Source organism: Mercenaria mercenaria, chromosome 5 (genome assembly GCF_021730395.1).
Source record: "Mercenaria mercenaria strain notata chromosome 5, MADL_Memer_1, whole genome shotgun sequence".
Lineage (NCBI taxonomy): Eukaryota > Metazoa > Mollusca > Bivalvia > Venerida > Veneridae > Mercenaria > Mercenaria mercenaria.
The window spans coordinates 89,034,167-89,054,754 of NC_069365.1; the positions used below are offsets into that span (position 1 = coordinate 89,034,167).

At 35.9% G+C, this 20,588-nt stretch overlaps 1 protein-coding gene across 3 annotated transcripts in view; it reads left to right on the forward strand.

Annotated features, from left to right (window-relative positions):
* Nucleotides 1-20,588, forward strand: part of LOC123557885 (protocadherin-11 X-linked-like) — a 111,518-nt gene that overhangs the window by 19,701 nt on the left and 71,229 nt on the right. For 2 of the 3 annotated variants that reach the window (XM_053544258.1, XM_045349639.2), the window contains exons 2-3: nt 1,348-1,432; nt 14,466-14,528. The gene's annotated coding sequence lies outside the window, so the exon portion shown is untranslated. Of the gene's footprint in view, nt 1-1,347; nt 1,433-7,450; nt 8,209-14,465; nt 14,529-20,588 lie in introns of those variants that run through there. The other variant, XM_045349640.2, reaches the window with a different exon arrangement.

The window sequence follows — 20,588 nt, forward strand, 5'->3', positions numbered from 1 at the left end:
GTGACCAAATTTCAGTTTTAAAGAAAAAATCATATTTAGCCAAAATCTGGAGTCCAGACCTTTTAATGTTAAAGACATTTAAACATATGCTCCAAAATGATATGATACATCTTGCCATGAAAAGCAAAACTATCATTCATGAACTTCATTAAATTCATAGACAAAGTCATGATTTGTTTGCATATAAAATTTACCTATTAATTTTTTCATAATTCCTGAAAAGGTTACTAAACCTTGAAAAATAGTTTATTTTATAGTATTTTTGCATGCTGCAGCTGTCCAGGTTTTACTATGTTGTATTAAATACCATGGCTACAAAAAGTTACTCAAAACATTGTTATTTTTATGATATAACTGTCAGGGTAAATAACATAAGTTAACAATTGGATCACCTCAGCACTTCAAAAGACTAATTACTTATGACAGGCCACAAGGTTTTGTACTACGTTCATAAGGACGTCAGGTACGAGCCCTCAGGGGGCGTAGTTTTTCTGAGTGGGGAGACAAAAAGCCAAAAGAATGACATTTCAACTCCAAAAGGGAAAAACAAAGGAGGATAATTTGCTAATTTATATAATTACTGATGTTAATGTATGTTGCGTGCTAGGCCATACCAAACTGAATCTGTGGTTAATGTCCCTGTCATATTTCAAAACTTATTTACCAGGCAGAAAAAAAGGGTGGTTTAAAGGAAAATTAGCTTTTTTATATGATGTCATCTTTCTACGATTTGATAGGAAAATATAAAATACAAACATCTGAATGACAAAACAGCAAAATATAACAAAGTAAAAGACTAGACTTTTATTAAAAATCTATTTTTTAAGCTTTTCGACATGGCCCTTTTCTGATAGCTTTTATGCCCAAGGAAACAATTCCAAAGTTATTTTTAAGAATAGGAAGAGATATTGGAATCACCTGTGGATGTGGATCTGCATCCGCATTGGCATTGCGATTTAGTTAAGTTTTTGTATGTCAGCTGGTATCTCGGTAGCCACTGCACAGTTTCCATAACTCTACTTTGCTGCGTGACTTTCATATTCATTCAGTTGGCAAGGCTGTTGATTAGTCAAACTTTGCTGTCCTGAATGTTTAATGAAATGCTAACTAGAACATATCTTATTTGCCTTAAACCAAGACCTCTCCTAGTCAGATCGTGTATAGAGACTCCCTCGCTACAATGACCTTTTTGAAATTTTCCGAAGTTTGATCACTGTATACAGTCTTTACTGTAATTATCAAATGCAAATTATTTAAAACTTAGGTAGTAATTCCACAGAATAACTTTCATTCTTCTTAATGTTTAGTTTTTAATATTTTTAAAAATGTTGTTTTTCTTTTTTCCAGTCAGACATCCCAAAACCTACCGTGGCTGGAACGTTAAACATAGAACCAGTTTGGAACGGCCCTAGAAGAATATGCTATAGTAATTGTAAGTGGTTGTGTTAAAGGTCCTGCAGATGGTTTCTTTGTCTTTATGTTATTTTTTATACGCCCGTTTGAAAAACGGGACGTATTATGGGAACGCCCCTGGCGGGCGGGCGGGCGGGCGGCGTCCACAGACCTTGTCCGGAGCATATCTTCTACATGCATGAAGGGATTTTGATGAAACTTGGCACAGTTGTTCACCATCATGAGACGGAGTGTCATGCGCAAGAACCAGGTCCCTAGGTCTAAGGTCAAGGTCACACTTAGAGGTCAAAGGTCAAATTCAAGAATGACTTTGTCCGGAGCATATCTTCTTCATGCATAGAGGGATTTTGATGAAAGTTGGCACAATTGTTCATCATCATGAGAAGGAGTGTCATGCGCAAGAACCAGGTCCCTAGGTCTAAGGTGAAGGTCACACTTAGAGGTCAAAGGATACAAGAATGAAAACTTTGTCCGGAGCATTTCTTCTTCATGCATAGAGGGATTTTGATATAACTTGGCACAAATGTTCACCACCATGAGGCGGAGTGTCATGCGCAAGAACCAGGTCTCTAGGTCTAAGGTCAAGGTCACACTTAGAGGTCAAAGGATACAAGAATGAAAACCTTGTCCGGAGCATTTCTTCTTCATGCATAGAGGGATTTTGATATAACTTGGCACAAATGTTCACCACCACGAGACGTAGTGTCACGGCAAGAACCAGGTCCCTAGGTCTAAGGTCAAGGTCACACTTAGAGGCCAAAGGTCAGATACAAGAATGACTTTGTCCGAAGCATTTCTTCTTCATGCATGGAGGGATTTTGATGTAACTTGACACAATTATACATCATCATGAGACGAAGTGTCATGTGCAGTTCCCTTCTTTAGAATTACTTCCCTTTGTTGTTACTATAAATAGCTTATATTGTAAGTTTTTCATTACTAGTCGTAGGGAAAAATCGAGACCACTTTTCTGTAGTACAACATGCATGCTACATCCAATTTTGAGGTGTATTTTGACCAGTCTCTACCTGGTAAAGATTTTTGTGAGGACTTACATTTTTTTTTTTTTTTTTGATTTTTTTTTTTTTTTTTTTTTTTTAAGATTAACTTCCCTTAGTTGTTACTATAAATAACTTATATTGTAACTTTTTTATAATTGAGCGTAGGGAAAAACCAAGACCACTTTTCTGTGGTACAACATAGATGTTACTTTCCAATTTTAGGTGTATTTTAAGGTATCTCTACCTGGTAAGGAGTTTTTTTGTGGACTAAGAAAAACAAAACACTTAGTTATTACAAAAATTACCACAAAATTAAAATTCCATTTGCAAATACAGGTGCTAGAGTAAAGAAATTTGCTGTGACGGGCGTCTATTGTGACATTCTTGCACTCTTGTTTGAGAAATGACTTTTCAAACTTAATTACTCAGTTGATTCTTTTCACAAGCAGCTGCTTATAAAGAACAAATACACTGAGAATTTTGTCATTTCTTAAAACAGGAGAAGGCTTTTTTGAATAATCTGCAGAAAAAAAAGGCAAAGCTTCAAACTTTCAAGAAAATGGACACCAATTAAAGAACAATATTCCTAAAAACAGAATGATTTTCAATTTATCAGAACTGAGTACTTCATGTATAATATACCTCTTAATGACTTCCTCTGTTAATTAAATAAAGGTATTTAAGTAGATCATTGAAATTATATAGGTAAATCTATATTTATGCCCCCCTTCGAAGAAGGAGGGATATATTGTTGTCTGTCGGTCGGTGGGTCGGTATGTAGACCACTGCGTTTCCGGATGATAACTCAAGAACACTTGGGCCTAGGATCATGAAAGTTGATAGGATGGTTGGTCATAACCAGCAGATGACCCCTATTGATTTTGAGATCAGTAGGTCAAAGATCAAGGTCACAGTGACCCAGAACAGTTAAATGGTTTCCGGATGATAACTCAAGAACGCTTGGGCCTAGGATTATGAAAGTTGATAGGGAGGTTGTTCATGACCAGCAAATGACCCCTATTGATTTTGAGGTCAGTAGGTCAAAGGTCAAGGTCACAGTGAGCAAGAACAGTTTAATGGTTTCCGGATGATAACTCAAGAACACTTGGGCCTAGGATAATGAAACTTAATAGGAGGTTGGTCATGACCACCAGATGATCCCTATTGATTTTGAGGTCAGTAGGCCAAAGCCAAGGCCACAGTGACCCAGAACAGTAAAACCGTTTCCAGACGATAACTTGAGAACGCTTGGGCCTAGGATCACAAAACTAAATAGGGAGGTTGATCATGACCAGCAGATGACCCCTATTGATTTTGAGATCAGTAGGTCATAGGTCAAGGTCACAGTGACCTAGAACATTTAAACCATTTCCAGATGATAACTCAATAACGCTTGGGCCTAGGATCATGAAAGTTGATGGGGAGGTTGGTCATGACCAGCAAATGACCCCTATTGATTTTGAGGTCAGTAGGACAAAGGTCAAGGTCACAGTGACCAGGAACAGTTTATTGGTTTCCAAATGATAACTCAAGAACGCTTGGGCCTAGGATCACAAAAGTTGATAGGGAGGTTGATCATGACCAGCAGATGACCCCTACTGATTTTGAGGTCAGTAGGTCAAAGTTCAAGGTCACAATGACCAAGAACAGTTAAAATGTGTCCGGACGATAACTTGAGAATGCTTGGGCCTAGGATCACGAAAATTAGTAGGGAGGTTTATCATGACCAGCAGATGACCCCTATTGATTTTGAGGTCAATAGGTCAAAGGTCAAGGTCACTTTGACCAAGAATAGTAGAACTTTTGTGCACAGTGACCAAATAATTTCTGTTCCTTGTGCAATTACAAAATGCATCAAGGGGGGCATTTCGTGTTCTACGAGCTCTTGTTATAATTATGTCTCCCACACCAGCGGTGGGAGACATATTGATTTACTCCTGTCTGTGTGTATGTCTGTCACAAATCTTGTCCAAACTCTAAGTTGAACATTTCTCATCCGATCTTCACCAAACTTGAACAAAATGTGTTTCCCAATAAGTCCTCCACCAAGTTCAGTAACTAGCCAAATGGGCCCAGCACTTCAGAATTATGGCCCTTGAATTACCAAAAATACTAATGCCAGTGATACAGGTCTTGGTGCATGGTTGACTCATAATGGAGAAGAAATGCCAGTCTGTTGTGGGAGACATGCGCTTTTCTCAAAAGCTGCTCTAGTTTATGAATACTTCTGTGTAGAGTTTTGTATATAATGCTGTAGCTATTTATATTGGTTGACAAAATGTTTCGTACATTTTGTGATTTTTATGCCCCCATTTTGGGGGGGGCATATAGATTTGCTCTTGTCCGTCCGTCCTTCCGTCCGTCTGTCCGTCCTTCCGTCCTTCTGAAAATGTTGTGTCGCGCGTAGCTCTGAAAGTATTTGACGTAGAGTCACAAAACTTTACAAGAATGTTGGTCAGCATGTGTAGTTGTGCACCTGGGGTTTCGCGTCCGGATCCATTCAGTCATGTAGAAGTTATGGCCCCTGACTTTGTAAAAATTGGTCATTTTAATGTTGTGTCGTGCCTAGCTCCAAAAGTATATGACCTAGAGTCACAAAACTTTACAGGCATGTTGGTCAGCATGTGCAGTTGTGCACCTGGGGTTTCGCGTCTGGATTCATCCAGACATGTAGGAGTTATGGCCCCTGACTTCGTAAAAAATTGGTCATTTTAATGTTGTGTCGTGCATAGCCCCAAAAGTATTTGACCTAGAATCACCAAAGTTTACAGGAATGTTGGTCAGCATGTGTAGTTGTGCACCTGGGGTTTCGCATCCGGATTCATTCAGTATTGTAGGAGTTCTGGCCCCTGACTAATGTCATGTAGTGGGGGCATCTGTGTCCCATGGACACATTTCTAGTTTTTCCATTAAATTACTATCTCAGGGTTTTAAATTGTTAAACTTGTGGGTGTCCTATTAAAATAATACAAGAAAGTTCAAAATTACAGTTCGAAAGTTCGAATTTATCACACATTTGAGGCGGAATTTAGAATTATTGATGCATACATATCAGTGACCAATCTTAATGAGATTTAAATATTAAGAAAACAAAGATGAGATTTCAGAAAGTTTTGAAATAATAACCTGGATATATGATATGTGCACCATTCTGAAACATACACAATGCATGTTTTTGTAGTAGCAGTACCCCACAGATAAGAATGGTTACTTTTTCTCCATTTTCAGTCTTCCTCTAAGGATGGGTTGATTAAATTTTGTCAACAGTGTAGTTAAGATAAAAATTCAATTAATTTAAAGTATCATATTTTCAAATATCTCAGTTTAGTATATATCTATTTTAGGAACACTTCACTTGCTTAAGTGTCTTATGAAAAAGCTCAAAAAAAAAGAATTTCAAGAATTTCATTCTTCTCCAATTTTCCTATTTCTGTTAAAAAAAAACAAACTACTTTTTACCTGATATTACACTGCAAAAATTTCTGCATCAGAAACCTAAAATGATTATTGAACCACAAGAGATTCAGGTCCATAAGAATTAATGTTGAAGGAAATGAATTCTAAATTTGATCAGTTATATAATTGCCCAAAAGTACATTCTGGAGTGGTTGTTGGGAATTGGGAGTTGGGAATCATGATTATGCACAAAAGAAAAGCCAAGATGCTTTTTGAAAGCAGTTACATGTACTTCTCGGGTATTTGAAAATAAGAAATTTTATCATTTGAAATTTTAAATTTATGAATTGATACAACCTGAAAATCTATGAAAAGAAGTCACACACATATAAGAATATATTTCACATTTGTAACCTAAAGAATCTAAGCCATCATCATCATCATCATCATGAGAATGATCTGTCCTGTGTCATTATTTTTATGGTCATAATCAATACCATCATTTGCATGATCATAACAGCATCATCAGAGTCATTATCATCACATTCATCATCAGAGTCATTACATTAATTCACTACTCATCATGACATTTGTCATCATTATCATCACAGTCACTGTCAGTCATCATCACCATCACTTATCATCATCAGCATCAGCTTCATCACCATCATCATCAGTATCATTGCAATGATGTTCAGAAATGGTGTAGGGATAAAGGATCTGTCTTTTAGCCAAGGTTCAAGGCCAAGAGTGTTGCTATGGGAACCTGATTGGATCTTTAAATTTACATTTAAACATGAGTACAAGGCAAATCAAATAAAAGAACATTACAAAGAAGACTTCAGGACAAGAAGGTACAAGGACAAGTTCAAATTCGCAGCATTAAACCAGAAATTTTAATAATACAGAAAATTCATTTTGAACTGTCTATGATAAAAGATTCATTACAGGTTGACAACAGTATAAATACACAACTGTCAAAGAATCAACTAGTGCAAATTTATCATGGAAAGTACCTTTTAATTGATCTGCTCTGATATGTATAGCAGTAGCTGCTGGTATTGTGTGAATATATTTTCCACCAGTTAATTGAGTTGTTTTTATCGAATGAAGTGAAAATTGCCTCAATAGCGATTTTTTCCTCATAGTGATACATTCTCATGCAGTCACAAAAATTGAGCTGAAATTATTTCTTAAATGCTACTGTTTGCTTGCTAAATAGCGATAAAACTGTCTATTATTAAATCATATACAGACTGGAGAAATATAATGAAAGTTTATTTTCTCTAAAGCATCAACACAATGCAGATTTCCTTCTCATATTTAGTAACAGTAATCAAATTAGCAACGATGTTCTAAACTTCAGAAGGAAAAGCTGTGAGTGTTTAAATAAATTGTATCTGTAACTCTAGTTAAATGCAAAGTTCTAAAATTCTTTAAATTGTAAAAAATGAAGTGTGCTTTTATTGTAAAGATTATTTAATCATATATAAGATATATTCTTCAGGCCATGGAGTTTCTGTTGCAAATATGACAAGGCTGATTGTCAGTCGGCATATATTTGATACAGGTATACAGCCTCAATTAACCAACCTACCTGTTCAGTTAGTGGTCGGCTGCCCACCGCTGTCATTGAATTGGTTAGTGCACTCAACTGCATCTGGTAGTAGTGAAAGCTTTCTATAGTATTTTAAATGGACAGTTTTCTATTAGAATTAATCGTATTTTCTGTGTGTACTGCTATCAGAGTGACAAAATCGGAGTGACAAAATCGTGGATTTTAGCTGATGTCAGTGTCTCTTGTTTCATTATTTAATTCGGAGAGGAACAGCTCTGTAAAAGTCTCTTGAGTGTGAATTTTAAAAGTATTTCTTGCCATTAGGGTGTGGATTTTAGTGCATGATTGCAGTGCTACGCTTGCAATTGACACGAATATTGACGTTTTGAGTAGATTTTTTTTTCCCCAGTCGAACGCTACCATCGGAAAATCTGAAGTCTTTTGTTGCATACAAAGAGGGAAAATAATCAAGATATATATATTGAAGTGAAACTGAAAGAAAATCATTGCTTCTAAAATTAATGAACTATGGGAATATAGTTAAATGAGTTTTTTAATTTAAGCCCATTATTATAGTACATGTTGTAATGCTTAAATGGATTTACAATACTGAGTAAATGTGATCGAACGAGGAACTTCTCTGATATTGTTGCATGTAATTTGATTATTGATAGGAGCAGTTGTCGAAAAACTATCTTTACATTAACGTCCACAGTTACAATTTCATTTATTAATTATGATTGCACTGATGCCGTCACCAGATTAAAACCATTCACGAAAGCTGCGTTGGATTTATCATTGATTGGATTTTTATCGGGTGAAAGTTAAAACTTTTATGAGGTAAATGTTAACAAGTTTTCTAAATAATTTATTTGAGCCGTGCCATGGGAAAACCAACATAGTGGGTGTGCGACCAGCATGGATCCAGACCAGCCTGCGCATCCGCGCAGTCTGGTCAGGATCCATGCTGTTCGCTAACAGTTTCTCCAATTCCAATAGGCTTTAAAAGCGAACAGCATGGAGCCTGACCAGACTGCGCGGATGCGCAGGCTGGTCTGGATCCATGCTGGTCGCACACCCACTATGTTGGTTTTCCCATGGCACGGCTCATTTAATTGTATTGTTACAAATTATTAATTGTATTGAGCGATTTTAAATATTCATGAGAAAATTTTTAAAATGTACACAACAATATTGATAAGTTAATTGATTTGTCAGTTTAATTGTTATCCAATTAAGATGTCATGAAATGTGAAGAAAAGTAAGTTGAATAGGAAATTTGACAGAAAAAGACTTCTTAATTTTTTTAAAAATGTTTTTCATGAAGAAAAGGTATTAACCAAAATAAGCATAATATGTACAAGGAATGGGAACCCATAACACTGGTATATTATGAAATGCTGTATATTTGCTGATAAACACCCTCCCCCTTAAATAAAATCCCTACCCCGACATTTTTCAGAAATATGTACATATTTGTTTAGTTAGTTTAAATCATAAAGGATTTACAACAGTATGGTAGTGCTATAATTCTAAAAATTCCTTCTCAAGATTTATAAATGTAAAAATATCCCATTTTTAGGGCAATCAGTTCACTCCCTTTAGCGAAACGTAAATACCTCTGGGGGTGTTAATAACAGAATATACAGTAGAACAATATGTCCATAGAGAAAGAAAGGATTGTAATAAAAAGTTGCAATCTAATATTATATACTAGATATACTAGCTTAACCCTTATTATGCTGGACACGATTGATTCTGCCTCTTCGACCAGTGCAGATCATGGTCAGCCTGCACATCGATGCAGTCTGATCATGACCTGCACTGTTCGCCATTCAGTCAGTATCATTTTGGTATGCACCCCTTTTAACAGTTAATCCTACTGTCCAAATTAAAAAATGGGCAAGTTCATTATAGAAATTTAGCAGGGTAAGGGTTACAATAACACCATTATAAACATACAAAATGTAAGTAAATATTGAGTGATAGGCAGATGTTTAAATTAAGAAAGATTAGGGGTCAGGGAGGATCTGAGGCCAAGTGGTTAAAGTCCTGACATTGAATCACCTACAGAATCTGAGACTGGGGCACACAGAGGCCTGCCAATAATTATTAGTTTTTCTGAAATTTATTGAAAATATGAATATAACCATAAAAGAATTGAAGCTACTAGCAAGGACTTTTTAGTCTCAAAAGTAAGTATTTAAGTTTTGACATAACACTTTCCCTGAAATTTGGTTATTGAGATATGGTTATCGTTATTCTTTCTGAGTAAGCCTGAACGCTATAAATAGATGATACCTGTACAGTGGACACTTTCTTAGCGGCGGAAATCAATCCTGATTGATCTTAAATCAATACCACTTAAATATAATTGACGTTTTGTTTCTGATATGTAGTGAATCAGTTTGTTTCAAGGCCAGATCATTGCACGTTTTTCCAAAAACTGCTATTTTGTCAGGAAATAATTTTATGGATTTCATCTTTTGACAGTGAGAAATAACAAAATAAGTTAAAAGCGTACTTTCAAATTTTTATAAACGCATACATTAAGTTAATTTCTGTTTCGTCTTGAATGCTGTACTCATTTTAGAACAGTGTTTTTGTATGTTACAAGGATACTTTACAAAACCTCTATAAAGTAGAATTTTCAGGAGAGGCAAATTTGTTATTTTGTTATTTTCTCAAAATAATGCAAGAAGATGAAGTGCAGTTAAAATTAGAAAATTGTCAACTTTATATGTCCAAGTTAGAGTTAGTTTGAAAGATACTGAAGTTGAATTTTTTCAGCAGGTTCACCCCCTTACGAAAATTTTCAGTATTGCCATTGTAATACCATTACATTGTCAGTGTATGATCAGTTTTTTACCAGTTTAATGTCAGTCTGTTGTCACTTTAATGGTACACTATTATCAGTATAATTAAAACCAGTGCATTACCATCTTAATATACCATATCTGACAACAGAATGGTAATAATCTGGCAACACAGTGGAAATAAGCTGACTACAAACTGGACAGTGATTAAAATGCATCATAATCAGACGTCATCAGAAGTGACTTTTTATTCAAGGAAAGAGATGAAACTTATCATTTTCCAGTAAAACAACTGACATCAAAATGGCTTCACACTGCCACTAGAAAAGATCTGACAGCAAATGTCCAATAAGCTAACAATAGGTGTGATTTTCCAGACTATGGTCAGTGTATAACCAGACTACTGTCAGATCTGGTAACACACTGGCTAAAACAACTGGACAGAAAATTTCTGGTACTAAACTGGCAATATATGGCAACACACTTACAAGAAATTATCACTCGCTCATTGAGTCAATCTTGTTTATTTCCCCTTGTTACCATTGTATTGTCAGTGTATGGTAAGTTTGTTTCCAGTTTCAGTGCCAGTATATTGGTTCTTTTATATATATCTCTAATATGAATATTTAAATGTGCAGTACAGCCTGAAACTTAAAACTTTCATTTGCTTGTGAGTCAATTTTATTATAAATTAAGATTTGCAATATTTCAATTATTAATAGTATGATATTGAAATTAAAAGAACATCAAAATTTTTGACCAAGATTATGGTAAATTAGCATGTTTAATTTTACAGGGTAGCGAAAATACATGACTTTTAAATTTTCTGCATCTGTTTAGCACTAATAGTTGTTGATTCTGTGTTACAATGAAAACAAGTAACTGTAAAGTAAAGAAAAAGTACCTTTTCATTGTGCCCATCAATGCTGGAAAACTATTTAAAACTGAAAATAGTTTTGGGGGGAACAAAATCAATACTCAGCCATTTTTATAAGGTGTCTTATAATATTTCTGTTGTTGTGAAAATTGCTAAGATGGATATATTGCCAGTGTGTAACTAGTGAAATGTCAGTGTCTGCTCTGAGTAAATTTATATCCAATGTACTGTTAGACAGACAGAAAATCTGTATCATTGTGAGGTCAGATGCCATTTTTCAAAAAAACATCTTGTCAATTATATCCAGTGTGTTGCCATTCAGTAACCAGAAGCTGACAATACACTGACACAAGTACCAGTTTATTGCCAGAAATGGAAATTGTTGTGCCAGTACCATATCACATTGTTGCCAGTTTGTTGTCAGTGAGGCCATCCAATAGCCAGTCTGTTTTCAGCTTCTGGCCAGTGAGTTGCCATTGTCATGCCAGAAACCAGTTTTGTAAGGGCACTTTTTACAATTTCTTTTTTACACCAGTTGTGGTTCAGCTTCATGAAAAAGAAGGCTTTTCTAGCAATTTCTCATTTTCTTATGATCTTACATAATATTGAAAAAAGGAAATTGTCCAAAAATGTTGGTTGGGAATTTTGAATGCGTGGTAACCATCAGTAGATTAGTTAACACCAATGATTTTTACACGATAACCAACAACCAAACGGCATGTGATGAGTTGCATTGAACTAAAAGTAACAGTATATAGCTAGCTATTTCTTCACTTGTTCTCAGGAGAGAATCTATAGTTCAGTTTTGATTGATTTTCAATAAAAACATGTTAAATTGCCTTCGCTGTTGTAAATGTTGTCAAATGGTACAATACAACATTAACGCCTTGTGTCATATGGCACCATCTCATGTCATATGGCACCATAACGGTAATTGTACATGGAATCTGTAGACGATAATTATAATATCAATCTAACATAGTAAACTATTTTATGGTTGTTCATTTCGTTAGAAAAGCCATAGCGTAAGAAACGCGAGTTTAATTACAGCTGTAAAACCGCCATAATGTGTGAAACAAGAAAATGATTTTAGTTTTGCCAGAGAATTTCAGGAGATATCATGGCTTTTTTTACGCTGGATCAATTGCAGCCTTTGAAAAAGCACATTTTAGTGCAAAGTTCATTATGATTATTTAGCAACAGCTTTAACTCTGTATGTGTAGTGTTTGTCACTGGCTGTAGGTGCAGATGGGAATATCCGGCTCTCGGATTAATTATTAATTGTAGATCTATGTTTATCACTAAATACAGCGTTTGTGACCAGTTGATTTTCATCTTGAAATACTATAAGATTCTTTCACTGGTTGTAGGTGCAGATGGGAATTTCCGGCCTAGAGGGTAACTGTTTAGGTGGTTACGAGGCTCCAGCCAAGTGACCGCGTAAACAGTTACCCGAGAGCCGGATATTCCCATCTGCACCTACAGCCAGTGATAGAACCGTATTACCAGTTGTGTTTTTTAATACCCTAGAATGCAACATTGTGTTTCCATTTGTGTGTTCACATTGTGTTACCAATTGTGTGTTTACCCTAAAATGCAACATTGTGTTACCAGTTGTGTGTTTACCCTAAAATGCATCTTTGTGTTACCATTTGTGTGTTTATCATAAAATGCAACATTGTGTTACCATTCATGTGTTCATCATAAAATGCAACATTATTTTTACCATTTTGTGTGTTCATCATAAAACTGCAACATTGTGTTACCTGTTGGGCGTTTATCAGAAAATACAGGTATAGGTAACAGTCTCATCTTACTTGCCCAGCAATGTTCATGACACTCATTTATGGTAAAATGTTGGTTTGCCATATTTAATGGAGGAGCGAAATTTAGCTTTAGTTAGTATTTGTGTAACACTTATAATCAACATTTTGTAGCCTTTCTTTGATATTTTCTACTGAACTGTCACAAACATTTAAATGAATTTACAACAAAATAAGAGTGGTGAGCAGCTTCATTTCTGTTGATGAAGGGTAAGTTGTTATAAAGGAAGGATGAAAGGAAAATTTCCTGTTTTAGGTCCCTGAATTACTTCAAATTCATTCTTAGCAATTGTTTGTGTTTGCCATTGGGTATGTTACATATTATGTCATTCAAAGAAATTATGGATGGAACTTCTTTATTTCAAAATTTTGAGTAAGTGCACTATTTCAGAGCATCATGCTGTTTTTAGACTTTGCAATACAGTGCAACCTCTGTAGATAAACACCCTTTGGGAGATACAAATATTGACTGTTATATAGAGGTTGTTGTTCTGGAGAGTTAAATTTATTAGTATATTTCAGCTTAGGGAAATTTTGATGATGTTGTTACAGAGGTTTTTGCTTATGAGAGGGCCACTCTGGAGAGGTTGTACTGTAGTTTTATATTAAAGTTATTTATAATTTTACAAATTCGAAATATAAAACGAAGGTAGTCAGTAATGTCATTGTTAAAATGTCACGAAATTATTTGTTTTTAATGATCAGATAATTGAAAAAATCCTAAAAAAAACTTAACAAACTGTTATTAAAATAATTTTGAGATAAAATGAAATTTTTAACTCATCATAACCTAATTCAAAGAGTCCATAACCTTATTTACATAATAAATATTTAATTTACAAAACTAGTTTGTCCAGCACATTTTAGATGAAGGCAGGGTCTTTAAGCCATTTAACTTAAAACGCAGAGCAGTAATAGAAAAAGAAGTAATTAAAGTATTCAGACACTGCTCATTATTATGTCTCCCACCACACAGTGGTGTGGGAGACATATTGATTTACTCCAGTCTGTCTGTCTGTCTGTCTGTCTGTCTGTCACAAAGCTAATGTCTGCACTCTTAGTCGAAGATTTCTCATCCGATCTTCACCAAACTTGAACAAAATGTGTTTGACCATAAGACCTCGGCCGAATTCGTTAACTAGCCAGATCCGCCCAGGCACTTTTGAATTATGACCCTTGAATTACTGATTGGATCCATTCGTCTAGACCATCCAGAGAAACTAGACATTTTTCATAGGGGCAGTTGTGGGAGACATGCGCTTTTCTCAAAAGCATCTCTAGTTTTATGATTATTTTAATCTGGAAATCTTGAAAACTAATTTAGAATTGATCTTGACTTTTTTGTATTTTTTTTACTTAATCCATAAACTAATTTACATAGCACATTTTCAAAAAAACAAAAACAAAAAAAAACAGTGAGGGTCTTTAAGTCATTGAAAGACAGCCTTAGAACAGTAATAGAAAAAAAACTGCAAAAAAAGCATTCAAGTACCGCTCATTATTTTATGATTATTTTATCTGGAAATCTGGAAAGCTAATTTAGAATTGATCTTGATTTTTTTGTATTGTTTTTACTTCCAGATTGCATGACAAGCTGAAAGATACAGAACTTATTTCAGGATTATAGAGACAACTGTAAAAAAGGTATGTTTTTCCCCAGCGGAATTTCTCTCCACAGTTTGCAGTTATTGGTATCAAATGAGCCGTGCCATGAGAAAACCAACATAGTGGCTTTGCGACCAGCATGGATCCAGACCAGCCTGCGCATCCGCGCAGTCTGGTCAGGATCCATGCTGTTCGCTAACAGTTTCTCTAATTCCAATAGGCTTTAAAAGCGAACAGCATGGAGCCTGACCAGACTGCGCGGATGCGCAGGCTGGACTGGATCCATGCTGGTCGCAAACACACTATGTTGGTTTTCTCATGGCACGGCTCAAATGGTGTCTGACTCTGCTGCAATAGACTCGCACTGAGACAGAAGAAAAAATGTAATTACATTTTACACGGTTTAGCTGGACATTCCTTTTAATATTAATCAAAGGAGATGTCTATACTATTGATGTGAAAGTTATATAGCATGCAGTTTAATTCTATATCTATTTTTCCTTCCAATCCGCGATTCACATTTATACCATATGACCATTCATTATATTTCAATACTGGCATTATATTTCCATATATTGGATACATTATATTTCCTATTGGTTGATGCAACAATTTTGATTTCAACCTCCATGTTAACAACTGATAAAAGTATCCAAATGAATGTCAGTATCAAGAAATGCAGCATACATCATGTCCACCTTGTTTTACTGAGGGATAAAATCATAGACTCCCATCATTTAACACTGCGGCTTTTCCAGTATGTGTCTTCAAATAGTTACTCGTCTAAATGTAGCTACATCTTTGTATTATACAGAACAATTTTAAATGTTTTAATGATAAAAACGGTATTTGCATTTTTTAACTCAACTATTTTGAAGAATATGGAGAGCACTTATACTGTCACCCTGGCGTTGACATTGGTGTTGACGTTGACGTCGGAGTTGACGGTTAGAGTGTAGTTCATTTTTCCTAAAATTCAGCAGAGTGCAGAAACCGAGATGGTTTACAATTATTTCCAAGTGAATATCCTCCATCTTACATGTTTGGTTGTATCCCTACGCCCTGTGCCATGTTAAAAAAAGAGAGAACACATCTACATCTACAAAAGAATCCTTACATGGGCATAAAATCTGTTTTCTCTTTTAAATGTTCCTGACAGAAATAAGTTCGGAAATGGATTTAATCACCGGTCAACAGACTTAATGGCTTCCAATTTCTCCTCTAGATGGTGATTATGACTTCTGGAATTCTACCAGGACAGAGGACCGTTCATTTCTTTCCCTGTAATCATTTCCTCTTGGTTAACTCATAAATTTGCTATATAATTGTGTCTGTCTCTTTGTCATAGGCTAAAGTTATGTGTCTTGTCAGTGTGTATGTTTGGCTGACTGTCCCTTAGCTCCAGTGGAGCGTTTTGGGGGGTTTTGTCCATGACACTTTAGGACCTATCTACAAAAAAGCAAACTGTACGGGCTTGCAAGCCTAATGTTTCTCTGTACTTTGTTTTCTTTTTGTACATTTAGAATTTCTTACTGTCATACTTGTTGCCAGAGCTTCTGTGCAAACAAGTTTGTTACAAATAGAAATGATGTTCTGTTTAGAATGAGCTAATTTTGAACCAACTTTGAAAATGTAAAATTTCTCTTTCTACTGTACATTGGTTAAGATATGAGAAGGTTTTACTTAAAATAGTACGTTTCAGAGAAATAACCTACTTTAGATGTCTACATTTAGCTCAGACAAAAAAAATCTATCTAGAGTAGGAATTAATTCATTGAATGTCACAGAACATTAAGCACACGCTGCCATTATTTCTGCATGGTGATTATCTTTGGTACAGAAACAATTAACCATAAAACAATGGATGTGGACTGCTCATTTCACTAATTAACCACGCTAATTGGATAATAATTGTTACTGGCATTGTTTTAGATAGGTTTACATCACCTACCTTGTTTATAGGTCTGCTGGACTGGTTAACTGGTAATTATATGACACTTTGTATTAATTTAGAAGCAGTCTGGCATTCCATTTTGCATTAATGTTGGAACCAGTCTGGTGCTATTGTATTCTCTGGTGGTCAGAAAATACAGACTATATAGGTTCCAGTAGATACCAAAAACCTGACAGACACTGTAAGATAAAAATTCTGCCTCTCATTTGTATTAAATATTCATGGTCTTACACAAAGTTAGATTGGCCAACTAAATATCATACCAGATTAAGTTTCTGAGACAATATATAGGTTGCAGATGCAGTACCACTGTGCAGAATGTGCTAATAGTTGGTTGTAGAATTTCACAGCAGTGAGCTGATAGTCTTGTTGATTAGATAGGACTGCAACAGACCAAATATTTTAGGCCGCTGCTCTTATCAAGTAAGGCGTAAAAAAAAAATGTGTGTTTCCGGTATCCCGACCTATCCTATATTTTTGGCCCGACCCTAAATGTTCTTATGGCCTTGGAGAATATTTTTTTCAACTTTTTGACAAAAAGTTGCCAAACTGCACTTTTTATGCTTTAAACATGGTCAGTGGTATTAAAAATCAACTTCATGATGCTCTAAAGGCATAAGCCCCTTATTTGTATGCATTTTTTGACACAAAAATAATTTCCGAAAAGTCTCCCTTAATAAAAAAAAATTCCAAAAAAAAAAATTTTTTCCGACCTACCTATTCTAATTTTTTTGAGCATGTTACCGGAAACAAAGAATATTTTTTTTAGGCCTAATGGTGCAAGTCGTATAATTTCCTTGACCCTATACAGTCTTCATCATGAACTGCATCCATCCTTCTTTTTCACCTTCAACCATCCAACTTTCATCATGAAATTAAAACTGCTTTTTACCCAACTCATTTTGAACCACCATTATAAGCTGAGAACCAGTCAGCCCTGCTGAGCCTCAGAGTGAAGTTAGTGAAGTTCAGCAGCTCTTCAGTAGGGAAGGTGGGATTAGTTGGTTTGGCTATTTTTAAAATTGGGTTCTTGGAAAATCTGACATGTCAGCTACAGAATGTGCAATTGACATAAACATGTGAATGGCTGGTATTTTGCCTGGAGTAAAGTACACTGTAATTATAAAGATAATATACTAGAAGTGTACACAAGTCTGAAAGCCCTATAATTGTGTAAAATAGGCATAGTTTCTGGTGTTCTGTATGGGAGAGTAATTGAGGGTCTGGGTCTCCAAAATAGTCCCTCATTGACTGGGTTAAAAGGGATAATTATAATGTCATTTTGCATCAGTTTGGTAATTACTCACAGATAATTATCGCTGATTTCAATCAGTCAGTTAGTGGAGTGAATACAGTGAAACCTGCAGATTGTTAATCCCCTGCCACGAGTGATGGGGGGTTATAAGAATGGTCTCCGTCTGTCCTTCCGTCCGTCTGTTCGTAACACTTCGTGTCCGCTCCATATCTCCTAAACCCCTTGAAGGATTTTCATGAAACATGGGTCAAATGATCACCTCATCAAGACGATGTGCAGAACTCATAATTCAGCCTTGTCAGCTCAAGGTCAAAGTCACAACTTAAGGTCAAAGGTTTTAGCCTTCCATTTTGTGTCTGCCCTGTATCTTCTAAACCCCTTGAAGGAATTTTATAAAACTTGGGTCGAATGATCACCTCATCAAGATGATGTGCAGAACCCATGAGTCAGCCATGCCGGCTCAAGGTCAAGGTCAGAACTTAGGATTAAAGGTTTGAGCCTTCCATTTTGTGTTTGCTCTGTATCTCCTAATCCCCTTGAAGGATTCATATGAAACTTGGGCCAAATGATTACCTCATCCAGGCAATGTGCAGAACGCATGAGTCAGCCATGTTGGCTTAAGGTCAAGGTCACAACTCAAGGTCAAAGGTTTTAGCCTTCCATATTGTGTCCGCTCTGTTTCTCCTAAATCCCTTGAAGGAATTTTATAAAACTTAGGTCAAATGATCACCTCATCAAGACGATGTGCAGAACTTATGAGTCAGCCATGCCCGCTCAAGGTCAAGGTCACAACTTAGGGTCAAAGGTTTGAGCCTTCCATTTTGTGTTCGCTCTGTATCTCCTAAACCCCTTGAAGGATTTTCATCAAACTTGGGTCAAATGGTCACCTCATCAAGAACTCATGAGTCAGCCATGTCAACTCAAGGTCAAGGTCACAACTCAAGGTCAAAGGTTTGAGCTATGTATCTCCTAAACTCCTTGAAGGATTTTCATGAAACTGGTGAAATGATCACCTCATCAAGACGATTTGCAGAATTCATGAGTCAGCCATGTCAGTTCAAGGTCAAGGTCACAGCTCAAGGTCAAAGGTTTACAGTGGCGGGGGATTTAGATATCTTTCACGTCGGACTGCCTTGTTCTTATTATGAAAATAGCTATTTAATGTTGTTCCTGGGGGTTGAAAAAATTGCACGCTATACATGGGTACGTATGATAATAAAAATATTTCCAAATAGAAAGCATACCTGGATCCTTCGTTCACTCAGTTTGAATTTCATCTGCAGAATGATGTGTTAAAATAAGTTCATTTTTAGTGAAGCAACACAGGGATTCAAAAGTCTTGAAATATTGATCGAGGAGTAATGTTTTTGGAAATATAACCATCATTCAAAGCATGAATTTTTTGAAAGGCTAATATTGCTGCTGTCTGTTAAAGTCCCATAATGCTTTAACTTTTATGTTAAAATAGATGAAACACCTAATAGGTGTTATGTAAACCTATATATTTAGAAAAGCACTAATTTTTTCAGTACTGTACATGGATTTATACAGTTAGAGACATAATGGGAGGTCATAAAAACAATGTATTCAATAAAACATTTTGCTACATTAATCAATATTCAAACCTTTGACAAATATTAGAGAGATTGAAAATAGGATTTAACAATTAAGACATCAGTATGTTTTATGCCAGTCACTAAAGATGTGGCTGCCATATTATGAACATGAGCCTTTAAATTGCAGGAAATAACATTGACATACATGTTAGCATCTGATTGGTTGGATATGCTGCGACACCTTGGTGCAAAAAGTGGATAACTCCAATGACTCAAAGAAGGACTTATTCACTTTTTGCGCTAAGGTGATGAATTAGGGATGTCTGAAGTCTGGTTAGCTTCCCTGTATTGTTGGCATGATATTCTGATTATGTTATGTATGTAGTTAATTGGGTAAGGAATAGAGGCAAGGCTGTTGCCGGTTTGCTGTGAAAGTACCAACACTCATTAATTGGCCTGTACTGTAATTATCGTTCAGCAACATTGACAGTCTAATTGGGTATGTAATTAGTAGGTATGTACTGTATTTAATTACTTGATTATACCCTTACTTTGTACTTAAGAGCGGAAGCAGTGGTCCAGGGGTAACACTGTCTTGACTATGAAACCAGGTGTTGTGAGTTAGAGCCCCTGCTGCTCCAACTAAAAATTACTACCACTGGGATAGAGTCCTGTGTATTGGTGCTTTACACCTGGCATGCTAAAGAACCAGGGAAGCTTTCTGTGATTGGAGCAACTGCTCTTTCTGCACTATCCTCCTACTAACATCACAAGTCTTCTGGAGGAGTTGCCCATATGGGTTACCAACAAGACTATAAATAAGCAAACAACAAAACTTACTTCGTACCCAATATTTCTTGACCTGCTGCATGAAGAGTAGAGAGATTTATGCAGCGCCCATGTTCAAAGGTGCCTGCATACAACGGCAACCATGCAGGGCGTCAAATTCATCTTCTTATAGAACAGACACAGAGCTTCAGATCAGAGGAGACAGACTTGTAGACAAAGAGAAATCCATTACATACTCTGCCAAACTTAGCCTAGCTCTTTGTAAATCGACATGTGAGTCTGGTTCTTTAATGTACATGATGTATAAAATGAAGCCGTCTTTCCTGGAAAGAACCAGTGCCGGTCACTTAGATATGTTTGATTCACTCAAGAGCATCTTAGAAATTTCCAGTTCCTGGACCAGGATGACATTGTGAGATCATACATGATAAGAAATAGATATATGAAAGAAATAATTTAGTATTCTTGTATTAAAGTCTTTATTATCTGTTCTGATATTTATATATTTGCACTGGCTCAAACTGAATATGAAATGAGAACAAGGT